This window comes from Salvia hispanica, chromosome 2 (genome assembly GCF_029641045.1).
Source record: "Salvia hispanica isolate PSC_SH4W2 chromosome 2, Shi_PSC_v1, whole genome shotgun sequence".
Lineage (NCBI taxonomy): Eukaryota > Viridiplantae > Streptophyta > Magnoliopsida > Lamiales > Lamiaceae > Salvia > Salvia hispanica.
In genome coordinates this window covers 16325498-16346683 of record NC_142693.1, presented here as the reverse complement: position 1 = coordinate 16346683, position 21186 = coordinate 16325498, and the positions used below count along the sequence as shown (strand labels likewise).

At 35.1% G+C, this 21186-nt stretch overlaps 1 long non-coding RNA gene and 1 pseudogene across 1 annotated transcript; both read left to right on the top strand.

Moving 5' to 3' along the window:
- The first annotated feature begins 12245 nt into the window (after positions 1-12245).
- LOC148931651 (profilin pseudogene) lies at positions 12246-13126 on the top strand (annotated as a pseudogene).
- Positions 13127-13652: 526 nt separating this feature from the next.
- Positions 13653-15152, top strand: LOC148931650 (uncharacterized). Its single transcript, XR_016134963.1, has 3 exons — positions 13653-13887; positions 14477-14628; positions 14703-15152. It is a non-coding gene; the product is annotated as an uncharacterized LOC148931650 (long non-coding RNA).
- Positions 15153-21186: the final 6034 nt, after the last annotated feature.

The following is a 21186-nucleotide window of genomic DNA, read 5'->3' as shown; positions in this document are numbered from 1 at the left end:
CCTATACTTCCTCCGTCCCATGTTCTTGAGTCACTTCTTTTTCGCACTCGTTTTGTAAAAATAATAATAATAGTTAAAGTGTTATTCTTTTTCTTACTTTACTTTATCTCCACTTTAACTATTTATTATTATTTTTACAAAACGAGTGCGAAAAAGAAGTGACTCAAGTAACGTGGGACGGAGGGAGTATATCTTTATCCCCTAATTCTACCATGTCGTTGCAATCATTCATAGAGAGCAAGTTGAAGTCCGATGTTGGTGACTCCAACTTTTTTTTAACACACAAGTAATACCCGCAAGTGTACGGGGCTAGTGCAACAATTAGTAAGCAAGAATATCGTATTCCATAGAGACAAATTTGTACTAACTTAACTACTACAAACAAAATTAACTACTATCTAGAGTACGATCTAAAAAATTTTGGTTTGTTCTAACACTAATGAAAGCATATAAATAGCAAGTAAACAAATGAGAACAAGTTAACAAGATTTGAAAAGATAATGTGGAGAAAATTGTAGAACTCAAGGATCCGATGCACTGTAACACCCCAAATAAATGACCTTAGTCGGAAATTAATTTTTCCGAGGAAACCGGAGAATCAGGACTCTTGTCGAATATTTCGATATTGAAAATATTGGTAATTAACAATATGATTAATATGTTATGAGAGTGAAGATTTTGAAATAGTACATGAATTATAAAGAGTGGAAATGATATTAGAAACTAGTATAATTTATCTGTAAGATGTTTTCGCATATTCATTCAAAAAAATCGAGAAGGAAATAAATTGAAATATTAAAGTATATGACTAGAAAGTGATTAAATAAAAATTAAGCGTTAGAAAATAATATAAGGTTGGAAATGGAGAGATTAGAAGAAATATATTAAGAAGTGTAAAACTTGTATATCAGGTTTTCGGTGATTGTTTCGACGATGAAAATGGCCAAATTAAATAAGGGGTATTGTAGCATTAAAATTAAGTATTAATGTGAGTAAGATTGAGAAAGAAATTAGGATTTATTCGATGTTCGTGTAGAAAATTCGATAGATGGGAAAAATGGTCCTTTCACATACAATAACCTATCCTTATGGTCTAACTTGTAAATGACGATTTTTTTTTAATTGCAATGTTATGTATTATATGAATATATGTTAAGCCTTAGAAATGAATAGAAAGGTCTAGAAATTTTTAAAATACAAATGAGTGAATTAATGGGAACAAATGGCCATACATTGTCCACAAATTATGTTAATTGTTTGAGGATCACTTTTTAAGCATCAAAATGGGCATTCTTCTTCCTCATTTTCTTCTCCCACAAAAATCGGCAGCCCCTCTTCCTATCTCTATAACCATTTTCTTCACAAATCTCACATTTCTACCAATGAATCATTGAAGGAATCACATAAGTGGATTATTTGGAGGTAGGTCTACCTTTCTATCCCAATTTTGATGCACATGTTATGGTATTTCAATTAGTTTGAGTTATTAAATTTTTGGACCTCATGACTTAGGGTATTTAGTTGATTTTATTCTTTGAAGTAATGTTGAATACATGGTATTTAGACATATTTGATTATAGTTTGAGCTTTGCTTTGAATGGATTGAACCTTTATCTGTGAAGTGTCATAGAGGGCAAACCCTAAGTTAGGGATGAAAGGATTTTATTGTTGGTTTGTTAGAAATGGTTTGGGAATGTGGTAATAAACATGTTTATTTTTTTTCATTAGTTTGGAGTGGATTAATTCCTCTGTTTTTCAGTCCCATGTTCCGAATTCTTTAGCTACATTAGAACAGTAAAAACCTTGATTTATCAATTTTAAAAATAACTGGAATGGGTCTAAAGGTTCCCCGATTTTTATGGAAAATTGAGGAGTTCATTTACTGCATGTATAAATTGTTTGTTAAATGTTGCCAGAAACTGTTCGATTTTGGTAGTCTGTGGTGAAAGGAGAATATCTCTCGAACCATTAGGAATTTTCGAGTGAATCTTGTTGCTTTGTAAACTAGACTTCCAGAGGTATTTGAAAAACATCAAGTTATGCCTCTAAATCCTTTTAAATGAATATATCACGTTGAAGAGAAATCAGTCCAATGCAGGTGATATATTAGAAGTTAAATGATGAATCATGGAATTACTTTACATTTAGGATAAAGAAAGAGTTTAGTTCGTAGCAGTATCCGTTCCTTATAAACTTATGAGTGTTATAATGCTATAAAGTAGCTGAATCCAAATGTTTGCAAAGGATAGGAAAAAGATCTGCGAAAGAAGAAACGACGAATGGAAAGGTTTGGGAATAAACGCCGTCCAGGTAGCATGCTCAGCACTCAAAAGGCCTAATTCTCTTATATGCTTTTATGTGATAATTAAATGTCCTTATGTGCATTATGTGTTTATATGGGAATATATAACTTGTGAACTTGATGAATTATGATTAACTATGGAAGAAGAGACTTATGAAGTAAACTATGGGGATATAATGAATTGTTGAATGAGTTGATAATGAAAGATAAAAAGGGAAGAGTATGATTGTGACTGTAAAGATGGTTATATAAATGTGGAAATGAGCGTTAAGGTGAATGTGATAAATGATATATGTTGATGATGTATGCAAATGTGATTACATGTGATGATGTCTGATCTATCTATGTTGATGAGGTCTGATTTGTCTGTCAGTGTTGATGTGTTATGTTGGATATAAGTATTGATACGAAAATAAGTATATTTGATTGTGTTTACGCCCCGTGCTTGAGTGTATTCTGTGGGTACAATTGGCATGCCATAGGACAGCAGCGCTGTATTATCTGTGATCGCTCATCTTCTGGATAACTGAAGCGAGGATCGTCTCTGACTCTGAACTCTGATCTCTGTCTCTGAATTATCTGGCATCTGTGAACTCTGATCTTTGTCTCTGTCTGCACCCTAAATGGGTAGTCTGTGCGGAGTCCTCTCGAGGACAAATTCCGCTCTGCATCTGAAATCTGTATCTGATCTGGTCCGTGTACCCTAGTCTGTCACTAAGCACTTAATGGGGCTATATGTGTTTGATTGTGTGAAAATGTAGATGATCTATATACGTGTTAGTGTTAGTGTGTGAATAATAATTGGTGATATACATTTTACTTTGTATTCTATCCTATTGATTTACGAAGAGGATGATGACTGTTGATATGTCCTGGGATTGATATTACTTATTGTTGGTTTCTAGGCATGTGATGGTTATAGGGGGAAATGCTGCCTAAATTACGTTAGAAATTAATAAAATGATAATAATATAATAGAGGTGGTAATAATTGGTAAATAAAACAATAATAAGAATTGTTAGAATTTTAATTTGTATGATTATTGCTTGAAGAGAATATTGGCTAAAGTGTTGAGTGTGCTACGGGTTAGTCGGCATTGGAGAGTACCAGTCGAGGTTTGTTCATGTCTGTCTCAGCGCTGCATCCTTGGTGGGTCACTGAGCTCTATAAGAGATAGATCTTTCGAATTGTTAGTTGTGGCATGTTAGCACTAAAATTTTATACTAGTTATTTCCGATGTAATTGTAAATATTAAATAATATCTTAAATATTTGGTTTTGAATGGTTCAGGAAATGAAAATTTTAAATTGCCATACTTGACGGATGACATTACCTATTCGGTCGACAGACGCCGGGTAGGGGGTGTTACATGCACAATTCCAAGCTCTTATCCATTCTATTTGTCTTACCTTTTGGTGTCTCTAGAGTTATTAAGTCGATCACAATTATAGATTAAACCTCCTCTCGAGGTGAGAAATCTGTAGATTAGGTGCTCCTTCTAATCCTGAACTCCTAACTCCCAAAAGCACGATAAGATCAAAGAACTCACTCAAAACCTCAACTCTCTCGAGTTCTATTGTTTTAAGGTGTGAATTATTCTTATTTCAGATTAACTATTTCATCTCCCGATTAATCTAATTTATCCTATACAATCAAGTGGTGATCAAGCAATTGAAAGGAATAAACCCAAGAATAATCAAACAACTACAAGAGCAATGTAGGAACAAAATCAATTGAATAAAAACTATGAAATTAGTGCATCTTCACCAAGAATTCTACAAAAAGGGGTTTAGCTACTCATGTTCATGGAGAAAACTAAGTTTAATACAAAGGATTCAAACAAATACATGAATAAAAGATACTAAGTACTTCAGTGAGATAGATCTATGGAGTGAAGCTTCAATCTTCCGATGTTGAACCTTCAATCTTCAATTCTCTCTCTCAAAGGTGTTCTTGGGGGTGTGTGAGAGTGTAGGCGGCGGTAGGTTGTAGAATGTAGAAACCTAGATCCCCTTTTTCTTCTTATTTTTCCGTTTTTTGCGATATTAGCATCAAGACGCGCTTTTTTCCGACCAGGCTAAATAAGCCATAAAAATGCCTGGTCGGGCGAAATCCCTCTGTAACTTTTCTTCACAAAGTTCAGCGCCCGTGCAATTTTCTGGACAGTGCAGTATTCCTATAACAATCATAACTTCTTCTACCGAACTCCGATTGAGGCATACAAGATACCCACGCGAAGCTCTTTCAGAGACGAAGAGAATGATATGTATTAGGGGCTGATTGGACTTCAAAATCACAAGCAGAATTTCCTCGAACTAAGGTTGTTGCACATCCACATATTTTGTACATTTTTCTAATTTTTTTCTATCATATTTCAATAAACATGTCAAAAATACCAAAATATAGAAATGTAGCCGTAATCATATCAAACAAAGACAAAATATAATTAAAATCGTTCAAGATGACTCTCTATAACCATGCAAAATCCAAGTATGTCAGTTGGTAACGACAATTTACATCGCCGTTGTTCACCATGACCTCGTAGAACACGCCTATTGCTCTGCTATAGTGCAACGCTCTTCCTCTTCACAGCCTCGTATACTACAAATACATGATCTCTAGCTAAGTGTTGGTTTCAAACCTACCTCTAAATTACTCTCTCAAGACTCGACATGGCCGATCATAAGCTCAATCTGGAAATGTTTAGGCAACTAGTCCAGCAGAGCATGCCCGTGCTCGATGTAGAAAGAGCTGCATATTTGGTGACGGCAAATGGCATAATAAATGCAGCTGCCATATTTGGGATGACTCCGGCAGCCTTCATGGAGGCGGCAAGGGCCATTGCCCCGAGGATTGGAAGAGGAAGGGTGTTGCACTATACCAGAGCAATAAACATGTTCTACGAGGTCATGGTCGATGATCATCAACGAAATCTGCACATGTTTAGGCAACTAGTCTGGCAGAGCATGCCGGAGCTCGATGAAGAATAAGCTGAGTATTTGGTGAAGGCAAATGGCATAATATATGCAGCTCGCGGGTCTGGGGTGACTCCGGAAGCCTTCATGGCCACTGCACCGAGATTTGGAAGAGAAATGAGGGAACACCAAGGGCCATGCGAACGTCGTAGATCTGTGCATGACATTTATTAGAGGCAGTAAGATATTATTAATATAATTATAGTTTAAGATATTATGGTTTATGTTATTAATTTGCTATCAAGTTGTGAAATACACGAATTTTCTTAATTATTGTGTTGAGTTGTTTATGAGTAGTATTATCTGGCATGATCCTCTCAGTTTTATAACAAATTCTCTCTTTTAATTAATCTCGTCCAATTCATGTCGGCGAAAATTGTCTGGATTTTTCATTCTCGGTCTCAGATGATGTTCTAGATCTGAGATTTCCGAGCTGCACAATTTGGACAATTTGCTAAATGGAGTATACCAATTAGGCTAAATATTTTACTGATAAGTTAAAACAAGGCAAGTGTCACGACCGCATTTTGCTAAAGATAGCGAAAGCGGGTAAACCGCGACTTGTGAAACAATTTAAAGAAATAGGGAAGAAATGGGAATAGAACTTGCATATTGAAAAGTCAAACAATATCATAAGATAGGATCCAAGTATTCGATTACAAGGATTTAATTAACAATAGCGTTTCATCAAAATGAATCAGAGCTACGATGATGAGAGTTCACTAATACTCTCTAAACAAACTGCAGCGGAAAAAGTCCAGAGAACGACCTCGCGTATGAAGACACGAAGCGTCGAGAGATCCACACTTATTTACTTAAGTAGCATCGACTCTGATCAGCACACCTCCGCCCCATTGCTTAATCTGCACATTTATAAATACATGCAGGGCTGAGTACAGGAGTACTCAGTGGACACATGCCGAAAACAAAACGTACAGTATATAGTTGTCATCCATCCACAGTATCGCACGGGGGTTTTTCTTAAAAGGCCCGAGCATACTAAATTCTCTGTGATCTTAAAAGTCCGACTGCAGTCTAAGTTCTTTTGGATCCTCGCCTTATCTAAGAATCGTGTACCGTGAAGGTGGCCACCCTCAGCGGACACATCGCCGGCCAACAGCTGATGGCTCACGGCTCTCGTGCACATTATTCCGAACAGGATATGCGGTCCTATTGGGAACCGAATTCGTTAAACTCGGGCTGGCATCGCCAAAACCCACGGGCTATTACCCCAACAGATAGGCCTCAAAACAAACATTTTATGGCATGACAACAACTTTAAAATAATCACTGCTTCATTTTGAGAAAATGATTTTTCAAAACTTCAAAAGTATTTGCTTTATTTCCACACTATAGTGCTGGATATTAAAAGAAAGCCCACCTGATATGCTTATCTCCAAATAACTCTCGTGTTGGCCTCACTTTGTCCTCGAGCAAAATATCCTTTGAAAATAAATAGCGTAGCACGCTAATTAGTACTTGAAATATTTCTCATGAGAAACAATGCACGCATCCTAATGGATAGCACCTATATCTTAGTCTCGGCTTATAGGATTTCTAATCCTACCTCGGCTTCACTACTTCATAAGGTTTGATTATTCACTTCACTAATTTCGGGGAAATCTCTATTTTCTCGAAGATAATCACTTGGGTATTTATTTACTAAAGTATGGATTCATGGAAAATCCCTCTCTAAATCCTTTCTTTGAATTTTCTTAAGGCCGCCCATTCGCTTCTCCGATTTCAATATTTTCCATCCTCGGAAACTTAGTAATTTATTCGGGAATTAATTGATTGAGCTCCAACTCAAGTCCTTAAATTAAATCCGATCCAACATAAATAATTCTTGGCCCAATTACTAATCTTGGTCCATGCTCCATTCCCCTTTAAAATATCTCGGCCCACTTCCAATTAGTTGCAACAGTCCAACAAGCAAAACTCTTGGCCCACTATTACTTAAATTCTCTTGAGTCCATTTTATTCCACTCAACTTGTTAAAGCCCAAACCAACAAATTAAGTGGCCCAACATAACTAGTCCACCAAGGACCACATATACCTCCATTGGTCAACTCCCTCTCTTCCACAATCCATTTTCTCCCAAATTAAATCCAATTTCAGAATCCTTAACTCTTGAAGGAAGGAACGACGTCTCCAGCCGCCCTTCTCCCTCTTCTCCGGCGAAATCGCTTCCACCTCGACTGAATTTCGGAGTCCCGTCGGCGGTTACTTCCTTCTCTATCGCATTCTCTTCTTTCGTCGAGCTCGGAGGAGCTCTCGGCTCTCCGTCGCCGCCTCCGGCGGATTCGCCACCGTCGAGCTCTCTCTCCAAACGAAGTCGCCGACAGAGAAGGTGTCGCCTTTCACTCTCCGTCTCCCTCTCTGTTTTTTTTTTCTTTTCTCCGCCGGGAATCTTCCTCCGGAGACCGCAGCGCCGCCGCCGAACAAGTGTCGGGGAGCTCCTTGCCTTCGGAGCTGCTGCGTCGCTGCCCCGTCTGTCGGATTCGCGTGAGGCAGCTCCCTCCTCGGTCTTCTCCGTAATCCCGTTATCACTGGACAGCCTTCCCCCTAAGCTAAGTCTTCTAACTTAGCTATTTTACTTAGGCCTCTCAATGGCAGTAGCTAATACTTGGTGTTGGGAGTCTAATTGAGTTTGATGAAGGGGCCTATCCTTTGAGTCCAAATTCTCAACACTTTACTGGAATTTTCATCTTCAAAGCAATTGTGATTTGCTTAAGTTATTGAGGCTAATGGCTTGGTCCTTGTTCCAAAATCCTTGCTACTTATTTCCAAATTTTGAGCATCTAAGGTTCTAAGTTCTCATCTAGAGCTTGCTATGTGAAATCTATATGAATGCTATTTACGTAAAGGATGTTGGGGAGAATTACCTTGCTTTGGTGATTCCTTAATTGTTGGGCAGCTCAAGAGCTTCCTCCCTCTCCTCTCATTCCTTGCTACTCTTTGCCGAGAAGTTTCTAAGTGGTAAAAAGGTGAAGCAAGAGGTGTGGTATGGCTCTTTATATAGCCAACTCTTTTGGCTTGTTGGCGAAGATACCAAATTCCCTTTTTGAGCTAATTGTTCATCTCTCTTTTTTAATCTTGATAAAGGCTTCCTTGCCTTCTTGGTGAAAGTCTTGGAAGGTGTTATGCTTGGTGATCAAGTTCCTTAATTAACCATGTGGTAGAAAAGGACTTTTCACTCTTTAGATTAAGGGGATGACTCATCATTCTTTATCCAATTGTCATTACATCCACTTTGGGAAGATTTGTGATATCTCATTCCTTGTCTCCTTGCAAACACTCTTGCAAAATCTTTAAATGGCTCCTTACCATTTTCTTGAATAACATTTTCCCTTGGTTTTTGTTGAAGAAGGAATCTAACTATTTTTGGGAATTTCCTTGGCAGGTTAAGAGACAACTCATGCTATCTCTAGGAGACTACTAATTGACTCCTTGGCATGGAGTGGGGATCAAGAATCCAGATGTGTGTAGAGAGGATCCTCAATGAAGATTTGTAGTTATCTCTTTGCTAATTTTGGTTTGATGATGTAGAGTGACCTTTGTAAAGAAGTTGTACTTATTCCCATTAAATCCTCATTTCCATTTATTTGTTGCTAGCAATTCCTTGATTCTTGAGCTCCTTAAAATAGTATTAAATGTAGCATTTTCTTTCTGCAATGTGATGTAAAAAGTCTTGATATGTACCACATAGGCGTGTATTCCCAAATACACATTTATACGTATGTAAATTCCATATGTTGTTTCACTTATATAACAGTAGCACTTAAACTTGAATTTCCTGACCAAAAATAAGCGCACGAAAATTCGGGGCGTTACAGCAAGACAAATTAATTAAGTCATATAGAGATTCTTTTGGTTTCGGTCATTGTAAAAACTATATCAACATACCAATTAAGTCGAAGATTCCATCTTTTTTATAAATTTTGTGTTCCATCTTTTTTAGTCAATCGGTAGTACTCCATATTTTATAAAATTCTCTTTGTTAACTCTTTTTATCCTTAAAAATATTTTTTTTTAAATTATTTTGTATTGATAAGCTACTGGAAAATTTATATTTAACACTATTACTTGACATGGAGATATAAATATATATGGGGTTTTTTGAGAAAATAAAAGAAACTGAGTTGTGCATTAAGGTTGAAAAGAAAAATATGGCGAGAGAGATCTGTTTTAGTTTGGGCGAGAATTTCTCTCTTTAAATACTAATTAGTGTTTGAAAAGATATTGTTAGCCAAATCCATTTCTAGAATTTCCTCTATATATTTAGCCAAATCCATTTCTAGAATTCTCTTAGAAAAATGTCTAACTTACCTTATCTTTTTAATGTCATAGTAATTTTACTTTAAGATGGACGTCTTAAAAAACCGGCACTTCATTCTTCTGAAGAAGATGATTTTATTTTCCATGTACAAAATCCATAAATACATTTCTACTAATTCATTATTTACAAAATTATTATTATTATTATTATTATTATTGTATCATCATTTTCTATATTATTCTATTCATGTAATTACTCTTACACTTGATTCTTATAGAGTCTTAAATATATCACTAAATTATTCTATCACTTAGAATTTTCCAAAAATTTTAGATATGTTATTAATGAAGGAATAATCTCCTCTGAAAATTAATTGAATTCACAAATCTTAACATTTAACTTCTATAAAATTTGCGACATTTGAAAAAATATTACTAGTATTACTCATCCCTAGTAATTGCCAGGATCAATTTTGACAAAACAATTAATAATTCAACCGAATTCTGCAAATTTATATAAAAGCATATTTGGTATGAATCCATTTTTTTTTTTTACAATGTGTGTATGTTTGATAAGTTAGTAATACCAAGATAGAGAATTATATATGGACATTTTTAATTGTTTGATATTATAGTTAAGCCTAACTCAAAGCCCAATATAAGACCAGATCTAATCTTACCAAAATTATAACATTAACCTTGTTTATGTATCTCACCAATTTGTCAAGTTAAGCCATGTTATTTAATATACAATACAAATTTAGATAATTTCTTTTTTATCAGACAACAATGGAAAAAAATCATATCTTTGCATATCTTGACATGAAGCCCGTATTTTTTTATCTTGTTTTACATATCCTCTCATATCTCATCTTTTTTATCAAACGAGTGTATAGGATAATATGGCTATAACGTGACGCCCAATTGGGCGTGTTTGATAAGTTAGTAATACCAAGATAGAGAATTATATATGGACATTTCTAATTGTTTGATATCATAGTTAAGCTTAACTCAAAGTCCAATATAAGACAAGGGCCCTCTCCAATCTTATCAAAATTATAACTTTAACCATGTTTATGTGACCCACCAATTTGTTAAGTTAAGTCATGTTATTTAATACTATACTATACAAATTTAGATAATTTATGTTCTATCAAACAACAACGAAAAAAATCATATCTTTACATATCTTGACATAAAGCCCGTATTTCTTATCTTATTTTACATATCTTCTCACGTCCCATTTTGTCAAACGAGTATAATATCATTGTTGTATATTTTTGATGTATGATTAAAGCTAGTTTAGAAATATATCAAATGTAGTACAACAGTCATCCTGTGCTAAATAATTTTATTGTATTCTTAAAATAAGGTAAGACAAATTAATTGGGCCCGCAGAGAGATTCTTTTAGTTTTCGTCATTGTCAACCAATAATATCATACCATTACCAATTAAGTAGAAAATTCCATTTTTTTTATATATTATTGTGTTCCATCTTTTTTATCTCTAAATTATTGCCCCAAACTCACGTGAATATGTCCCAATTTCAATCGAATTCAACCAATAAATTAAAAATGATGTCTTAAAAGTTAAATCCTGGGATCGGTCGAAGGAGAGAGATGCTGCATGAGTGAAATGCAGAACCAGTGGGCTTTAAATTATTTTATTTGTTCGGCCTCGTCCTTATTTAATTTAATTAATTGGTGTGGGTTTTAGTCTCTCAATATACTCTTTCAGTCTCTTAAAAATAAATTGCTCTTATCATTTTTTTTCCATTTCAGATATTTCTTTTTTTATGAATTTGTTTTCTCTAATAACAGTAACAATATTTCACTAATTTTTTCTTTCTATTTTCCATGCCAATTGTATATTAAAATCTACTACTTCAAAGTATATGGAGAAGTTTTTAAGAATATTATGTTAATGTATTTCTTGTACATGAGGATTCTGAAATTTATCAACCTGTGCGCACAAGAAAAATACTTATAAATCTGAGTATTTGGTATACTTAGTGGGAACATCGCCAAAAACAATTTTAAAAACCACCGATATCTCAAGTTTTACTTCAAGAATCACAATCCAAGTTCTATTGTCATTTCATTCAATATTCCAAAACATGTCTAATCACAATATATAGCACACATGGATATATGTTTTTAACAATAGTCAACAAATATCATAAAACCTCAAGAGCAATATTTTTTTATTCTTGCTATATTTTATAGTCACGATATTTTAAATTCCAAAACAATTATCAGAACTTGATAATCAACATATAATAACATATTAAGCAATCTCATGTATAATTTCTTCCTAATGCTTTGAAATCTATAGCCTAATCAGCTAATTATTAATCATACAAAGAATTTTTTAAATTCAGTTACATAGAATTTCAGTTCCAATACAACTCAATTCCATGTACGTACACACACTTATTTTCTATAGCATCAAAACTTTTATGAATGATTTTATTTTTAATTGCAATAATTTACTTAATTAAATGACACTAGTTATATGGCTATAACATTATAGTATAAATATAATAGACATTGAGTAAATATTACTCCATATTTTTGATACTATATCATCAGTACTGCAACAATGCACTAGTTTAGACACAATATATAAATCGGGTAAGAATACAATTAAGTAGTCATTTCCTATATATCTTTCACCCTTAATTCTACCATGTCGTTGCAATCATTCATAGAGAGCAAGTTGATGAAGTTCGATGTTCGTGACGACAATTTCCTGACTTCCGTCGCCGTCATCGGCTATGATGGCAACGTTTTGGCCCAGACCGTTAACTTCCCAATGGTATCCCACATTCATTCTACCTATATTAGCTGGGGCATGTTAGGGTGCCACCCCCTCTTAAAATAATATCATACCACCATTCCTAGTCAATCATTTGTACACGTGGACGAATAATAAGCTGCCACGTGGCAAAAAAAAGGTTAAAAAAGACGGTCAGCAATATGATGTACACTATACATCAATTTTTCTTGGACAGCAATATCCAACACGCTGTTGTCTAGCGTATTGAATATTGTTGTGTAGCATTTATAATATTATTGTATAAGTGGTGTCACGGTGTCACTTTAAGATGGGTTGTCATTTTAACACAAACCATATTAGCTATATGTATATATTAATTGATAATGGTGGTGCAGATGAAGCCAAATGATGTAATGGCTATAATGACCGAATTTGATAATCCCGGTTCGTTGGCTCTGACCGGATTTCACATTGGGGAAGATAGCTACGTATTGTTTCGAGGCAGGCCTGGTTTCGTCCGAGGAACAAGAAAGAATGTATTGTCATCAAATTAATCTTTTTTTTTTGTATTTATCCAATTTGAAAAGTACTAGTATAATGAATGAATTATATTTTTGTTTGCTTAGTGTAAGGTCACCATCAAAAAGACTACTCGTGGCTTGATCATCGGTATATATGGCAAGGGAATGCTGGGCAACAGAATTGTTGAGGAGATGGGTGAATATATTATTCAACATGGCCTTTATTTGTTGTGGAGATGGCTGTTGTTGATTGCAACACAAATTATTTAGAAATTATATATATATGCCAAAATTCAAACAAGGCTAGCTTGTCTTTGTATTTTCATCGTTGTGGTTCAATGCGACTGTTGTGGTTCCATGCGGCCGATTATGTAATATTTACATTGGTTATTGCATATTTGCATAACAAATACAAATACAAATACAAATACATAGTAGTTTTCTTAATATTCGTTTGATTTTCGTCCGAACGACTTTATTTTTTAGCATACCTCGCTGTGAGTTGTAATACCTCAAATGACATTCTAATTATTTCAGATTGATCAAGCGAAAAGAATTTAATTTATTTTGTAACATAGGATAACACCACGGTATTATAGGGCAAATAATAATTTGTCCTTACAAATAAGAGAAATAAAATATATTTCTTTTCATTTTACATGTTTTGAGTCTAAACAATTAACATACTAGTACAATACTACGATATAAAGTTTGGGCTCTCCTCAAACTGATACAAAAAATATAAATAAATACACAATCATTATTTTAACTTTAGAATCAATAATTAAGCCAATCTGCAGTGAATTCCTAGATCTCTCACGCTCCAAAACATGGTTTCTCCACCCTAATCTGAATCTGTTCAGCAGAGGAGAGAAAGGTAATCTCCACCCTTTTGCAATCTGCCTCATCAATTCTCAATTCTGTTTAATCACCTTCAAAGGGTGTTCGTGGTAGAGAGAGAGGGAGCAGAAAGCTATACATGCTGTATCTCCAAGCCATACACAGTCAATAAAATTTCTTTCAATTCCAAGGTAATTCACAATCACGTTTTTCGTTCACGCATCAATCACCATAGGATTTTCTTTTCTTTTCCGCGCAATAGAACATAGGAATGATTTATCAATCAATATTCAACGCATACTTTCAATTTCCGTCATGTATGTTCAGATATGATAGATGTCAATGGGTACTTTGATTGGCCAGTCATACAATGAAATGTTTTAATTCATCAGGCCTTTTAAAAGTTTAAACTCCGAAGTCACTCAATGGTGTCATGATGAATATTTTATGAAATATATTTTTGGCATTAGTTCACTGATAATTAAATACTCAGTCAAGCATATATTTTTAAAATATGCAAGTTGAGTAGTTACGGACATGGTTGTGTTAAGTAGAGAAAATGTCATGTCTTCATACATGGCATCATTCCCATTTCCTTTTTGTAGCTTTCATTGAGAGTCTTTTTTCTTGGACTGCTTACTAACGGGATTCTAGTTTTTCTGATTTGTTTAGTGTTAAATTGTTGCTTCTTTCGAGTTATGGTCAAGCATTTCATTGTCCTTTTTTCGCTTCTTTAATCCTCCCCTAGCATCGATTAACTACTGAGCTATTTGTCCTTAGAAAGTAGGATCGTGACAAATTCTACCATGTGGTTGCAATCATTCATAGAGGACCAATTGAGGTCCGATATTGGCGCCGGCTATTTCCTGACTTCCGTTGCCATCGTCCGCCATGACAGTAACGTTTTGGCCCAAACCTTTAACTTCCCAAAGGTATCCTATCGCTCATGCTAACTATTTCCTATCTGTATTATCTATGTATAAACAATTTTTGAATGGTGATGCAGTTGAAGCCTAATGAGGTAGTACCAATGATGAACGAATTTGACAATCCCGGTTCGTTGGCTCTGACCGGATTTCACATAGGGGGAAGTAGTTACAGTGTGATTCGAGGCGAGCCTGGTGCCTGTTGAGTATTTCCACCCCATGTGGAAGCCACCATCTTTGACCATAAAAGATTGGTGAAGATGTTGCAATAAATGAACAAGATAGAAATGGCAGTATTTACACTACGTATGGTATCCTCCTTCTACTATTGCGGCTATAGGGATGGCTGTAGTGGCGGTTGTAGGGGAAGAAAATTGCAGCTCAATTGCTCTATAAATAGAGCTCACTTCCATCGGTAAACAAGTGTGCAAGAGTTGCATATTATAGCAACTAGTGAGAGAGAGAGAGCAAGAGAGAGTTTCGGTGAGTACATTTTTGAGAGAAGAAAAAGTGAGGAAAAATTATTGTAACGCCCCACTGTTTCAAACCCTAATTTTCGGGTTATAAAATTTTTGCATTAAATGCCTTAAATGCTATGATATGTGGATTATTTGATGAGTGATTAATTGCATAGTGTCTTTGTGACCTAATTGCGTATGAGAATGGAGATTGAGTTGAATAGTCAACTTGTTGAAATGTTGACGTGGCTATTGAATAGTCAAAGATGGGAAAAATATGACGTGGCCGTTGAAAGGTCAATGCGTTGAGAAAAAGAAGAGAAAGTGAAGAAATTATTTGATTGGAATATGTGAATATTTGATGCGGAGTAATATAATTGTGGGGAATTATTTTTCCTAAGGGATGAGTGAGAATCAAATAGGAGCATTAATTAAAGCATGTGGAATTTTCGGCCATTATTATTATTTTGGAGGAGAAATAATATTGTTCTTGGATTTAATTATTTGTTTGGGATAATTATCCAAATTAAATCCAAAGTCCAAATACCCTATAAATCCTACATGGAATTTTCGAATTTTCCATCTTTGATATTCATGAGATTTTCAAAAATCTCATCTAGAAGGGAGAGAGAAATTATTTGTTATTTTATTGATTCCTTATTTATTCTATTCCATGAATAAATATAAATATGCGAAAATATCCTAGCATATCTTGCCATATCTAAGAAAATCTTACCATATCCTAATTAAATTAGGATTTGAATTTAATTCTTTGTGGAGAGAAGTAATTTAACGCCACTTCTCCTTTTAAATTGGGGAGTATTTTATTTTATTCTTACTCCGTGATATATTATTCTACTCCGTGAAATATTTGAATTAAATCATAGGCTAAATTAATAGCCTAGATTTCGAAAATTCTCTCCTAACCACCTCCAAATTTTCGGCCCCTATAACCAACAAATCTTCCCAAATCTCTAATTATTTAATTATTGGATATTATTTTTGGCACTCTATAAATACATGAGAGATCCTAAACCCTAGGGATCACAAAACCGGCGCCTCCCACTCCCAAAAATTTCGAAATCTTCTCCCCCACTCTCTCCAAGTTTTCTTCAAGTTTTCTACAAGATTTCTTCATCAATTGAGAAGAATTCAAGTGAAATTCAAGAGATTATTGAAGAATCAAGACTAATTCCTTTTTTCTACCGTTCGTTCTTTTGGAAAAAGGTACTTTAAATATTGATCTTCTCTTCTTCTACCGATCAATCGGTATTCTTGAATCCGCATGTATATAGAACGAGTGAAAGGGGTTTTAATTGGTGAATTTTGCGATGCATGGGTGTGTGTGTGTGTGTGGCCGAGAGTGTGTGTGTGTGCACGCCTCGATCGGCGTGCACAATTGTTGTGTTCGTGTGCATGTGTTGTGTGTGTGGAACACTCATGCGTGATACGAATCATTGGTGATTTTGGAATGATTATTTAAATAAAAATGGTATGTTAATCATACTTTGATTTTGATAGTAATGATTTTGAAAATAATCGAGGGGAAAAGGGAAAACGTGAGATCATGCATAATATTGATCCATGATTGAAACTGATATGTGATATGCCTAATTTAAAGGTGATATTTCGCGCTCTCAGCGTGATAAACGAGGAGAAAAGAATACTATCGAGCTAAACCAACGAGGTGGGCTTTCTTTTAAAATAAGGACATTGTCCTAAACTGATATTGATGAGAATGAGATATGTGTTATCATGCCTTGATTTGTTTTGTCGTGCCTATCCCTCGTGGCTATGCCACTATTGATTTAATCGAATTCGGATCCTTGTAGAGCCGCAAACTCTACTTGGATTAGTGTACACCAATGTTAGACCGAGTGCTGGCGTACGGGTCGGCCGGTCTAGTGACCTGGATTGGGGCCGCATTCCTTGTCATGTAAAATGAGGATATGGTAAACGTCGATGAAAAAAATGGTTGCGCGACCGTGATATTTGAGAAAGAATATATTTTGGTGCCTCGGGTCTTTCTAAAGTTAAAACCCCGACGGACACTTGAAAATGGCATGATAATTACTAATGTTGATAAAGCTATTTTCGGCATGAGTCCACTGAGTATGTTTATAGTACTCAGCCCTGCATGTGTTTTCCCTATGTGCAGGTTGAGCGGTGGCGAGCGGGCAGCGGTGTTGAGTAGGAAATAATATCATGATCTGTTGGAACTCTAAGTGTCGTTGTGTCTCCATACATAGCTTCACTTCTCTCTTGATCGCTTCCGCTATATTATGAAAACTTATGATCTTTTGTTGGGATAAATACTTTTATTTTCGTGGGTATGTTTTGGAATATGAACAGTTAGAAATATTCTTTTTGAAGAACTTGGTTAAGCTTTTATTTCAATAAATCTTTTGATGGATTCCTTTGCTAAGGCATTATTCTTCCTCTACTTAGTTGTACCTTAAAGGCTTTGGTCAAATCCCTTTTAAATGAAACCCTAGCCTATGATTCTTTGATGCATTTAAGTCTACCTCGTTAGCGAACGCCGCATTTATTATACCCTAAATGGGCGGGTCGTTACAATTATCTCCCTTGAAATTGTAGCTCACTCCTCTTGTGTGTATTGGAGATTTGTGTTTCCCCTATAGAGTGTAGGGAGAATTTGTAAGCCTACTATATACATAGTGGAAGATTTAGACTTTGGTCTCGTGGTTTTTTCCCGATTTGGGTTTCCACGTAAAATTCTCGTCTCACGTTTTTTTTATTCTGCACCAAATTTGTTTTCTTGGTTTGGTCCCATTATTTAATCCAGCAAGAGGGAAAAGAATTATCCTGGTTCCGCTGCGCAAGTATCAATTTATTTTTGATACTCTTTGATAATTATCACCACTTTTTCCAACAGTGCCATCATCCGAGGGACAGGAAAGAATCATGTATTGTAATCAAATCTCTTTTTTCAGATAAAAAATTTATACTTCTATTTTACTTATCCCATATAGAAAGTACAATGAATTGATTGTGTTTTTTGTTTGCTTATTAGATATGGCATAATGTCACCATCAAAAAGACTACTCTTGGCTTGATCATTGGTATTTATGAAGCGAGATTCGGTCCCGTGCCGGGAAACATGGTTGTGGGGGAGATGGGTGATTATCTTATTCAACAGGGCCTTTAATTGTTTTGGGTTAGTTACTACTACCCTCTTTGATATAAAGATGATTTCGTTTTCACTAAACTAAAACTTTGTTCAACTTGCATTAATCTCTTTGTTTGCACTTTGCAGTTGTATTATCAAGCTGTTGGTTGCGACAAAAATTATTTGCTAGAAATTATATCTGGCTTTTGGGTTCTCTTGAGAGGGTTATTGTTGAATGGTGGAATGTTTGTCCAAGAACATAGACAAATTTTACCTTCACAAAGGCAATCCAATTTCATTGGACCTTGATGAGGGGATTAACAAATGTGAGCCTTAATAGAATGTGTTTTCGAAGTCATATGCTCATTTACTAATAAGAATATGATGTCGAATATTTTTCTTAATTTGTTACTTGTAATAACTGAATCGAACACTAACTCAAAAATATGATTGAAATAAGTTTAAATTAGAAAAATCAATTACATGTGGCACGCACATCGCACAAATGCTACACGTGTACATATATATAGAAGTATTGAAAGCATTTACTATATACGGTTGGTTAAGATAGGATTATAAACCAGATGTATTACAAATATCAAAGTTGCATTTTAGCAAGTACCTTAGTCAATGTCTTTGAACATTTACTATGGAAACTTACACTAGATAACGTAATCTTGTTGACTATAAGGAATCTCGCGCCAAAAAATTAGCAAGTGCCTTAGTCAATGTTTCCTGTGATATTTCGAAACCTGTGAAGAAAACGCGTAATGCGATGGTTAAGACCAGCCCATAAAGTAGGAAAAACATGCGTAAATGCGTTCGTCCGACTTGTGTGTCAGGACCTATAAAAGAACTTCATATATATTAGGTAGTGATTAATAAATAATCATATGCTCCCCATATGCAGCTTCTGAAGCTGCTTTTTGGTGCTCATGAGAGTACTCTACTATGACAAATAATATAAGTTTAATAAGTAGTCTTTATGGAAAAAATATTTACAAATTAAATCGTTTCCTTGCAACACCTGATTCTTTATCTCCTCAAGTTTTCTAGTGTAAATAATGTGAGGCAATGACGAGCCATCCTCCCAGCTATAACAATACTTCCTCCGTCCGCCATTAGGAGTCTCATTCCTTCGCGGCACGGGTTTTAAGAAATGTTAGGAAAAAGTGGGTGGAAAAAAGTTAGTGGAATATGGGTCTCACTTGTATATATTAGTTTTAAATAAAATGTGAGTGGAATGAGTAAGGTGAAGGTGAAATTTTATGGTAAAAGTGAACCGGGACTCTTATTCGCGGACGGACTAAAATGAAAAACCGGGACTCCTATTTGCGGACGGAGGGAGTAATACACATTCACTTTGGGGGATGTGACAAATTTTTCCAGTTCATCCTTGTCATCAACAGTATAAACCTTAGAAATAAAGAAATTATCAGATGATCTCGAGTAGCAGTTTGAGCATTCACTGTGAAATAGCGCCGCACCTAGAAAATACGCAGAATCAATTTATTAATTAATCCAATTACTCTCGGGATTCATGCCTTATGATACTTTTATAGTGAAGAAAAACCCGTGCAACCGCAACTCACCAACTAGGCACATGTACTGTGGAATACTCCCTCTGTCTCATTAGAAATGCAACGTTTTCCTTTTTGGTCTGTCCCATTAAAAATGAAACGTTTCTAAAAATGGAAATAATACTCTCTCTACTTTTTCTTCTCTCTTACTTTACTCTCTCTTCATCAACTCACAAAACAACACTGCATAAAATCTCGTGCCAAAAAGCAAATGTTGCATATTTAATGGGACGGAGGGAGTATATATTTCTCATCTTTATTTTTTTAATTGAGAAAAAATTATACATGGAGTTATGTTGTTACAAGAGAGGGCTTGCTCTCCCACATTAGCACTATCTTCGCATTTCACTTGCACGATTATGTGGTAATTTTTTACTTCATAACTTAACACTTACAACCATATGCATCATTTCTACACTTCACGCATACATATATTTGTTAAGGAGATTTCTTGCTCTTTCTGTCATACTAAAAATAATCGATTTCTTGCTCTTTCAGTCATAACTTGCAAAAGGAGATTGCCTATAAATATATAATCCATTTCCGCAATCATTATATTCACTTTTTCATCTGCTCTCACTCTCACAATTCTTTCCTATTTCTCTTCTAGCTTGCACATAATATACTAGGGTTAGTATTTTTTGTCTATGTAGAGGGGGGATTTTCATTAAATTCTCTATTGAAATTCTTCATTTTTAAGGTCCGTATTCGTTCAATTGTTATATCAGAAGCTATGGTGGAGACGCGACGAAGCTCTTCTGGCTCCAAGCACACTGACTGATCCCTCACCTGAAGTAAGCATTTGACACTTGAAATGTATGTATAACAAAGCAATAAGGACATTGTTAGTAGTCTCATTGTCAGTTAACGTGATGGAGGAGTTTGTGCTTGACAGCTAAAATGTCGTGCTGCCACAACTCACCAACTAGGCACATGGGTGAGATATATTTCTCATTTTTATTTTTTTAAATTGAAGAAAAATTATACTTAGAGTAATGTTGGTACAATGGAGAAACCGTATATGCAATATCATTTTATTGGTCCGGGCAGGGCACACACGTCGCACGGAGCCTACACGATGTACAAATATATAAATATAAAATGTATAGTTAGTTAAGATAGCATTATACCCTAAATTAAAAGCATTAACTCAAAGAATTAGAAAGCAAATGTATTAGAATCTGAAAGTTGCATTATGGGATATGTGAATTCTTCACTACCATATAGTTCTATAGTATATGGTAGTGGTTCTTCACCTGGAAGAAGAAAGAGAAGGAGCCTTCGCTTTTCTTCTACACTAAATGGTTTCTTATCCTATGTACCCTATCAAGAAACAGACCAAACATCATTGGTTTATAATATCATATTGAGTGCTGACTATTGGAGGAAGCTAAGT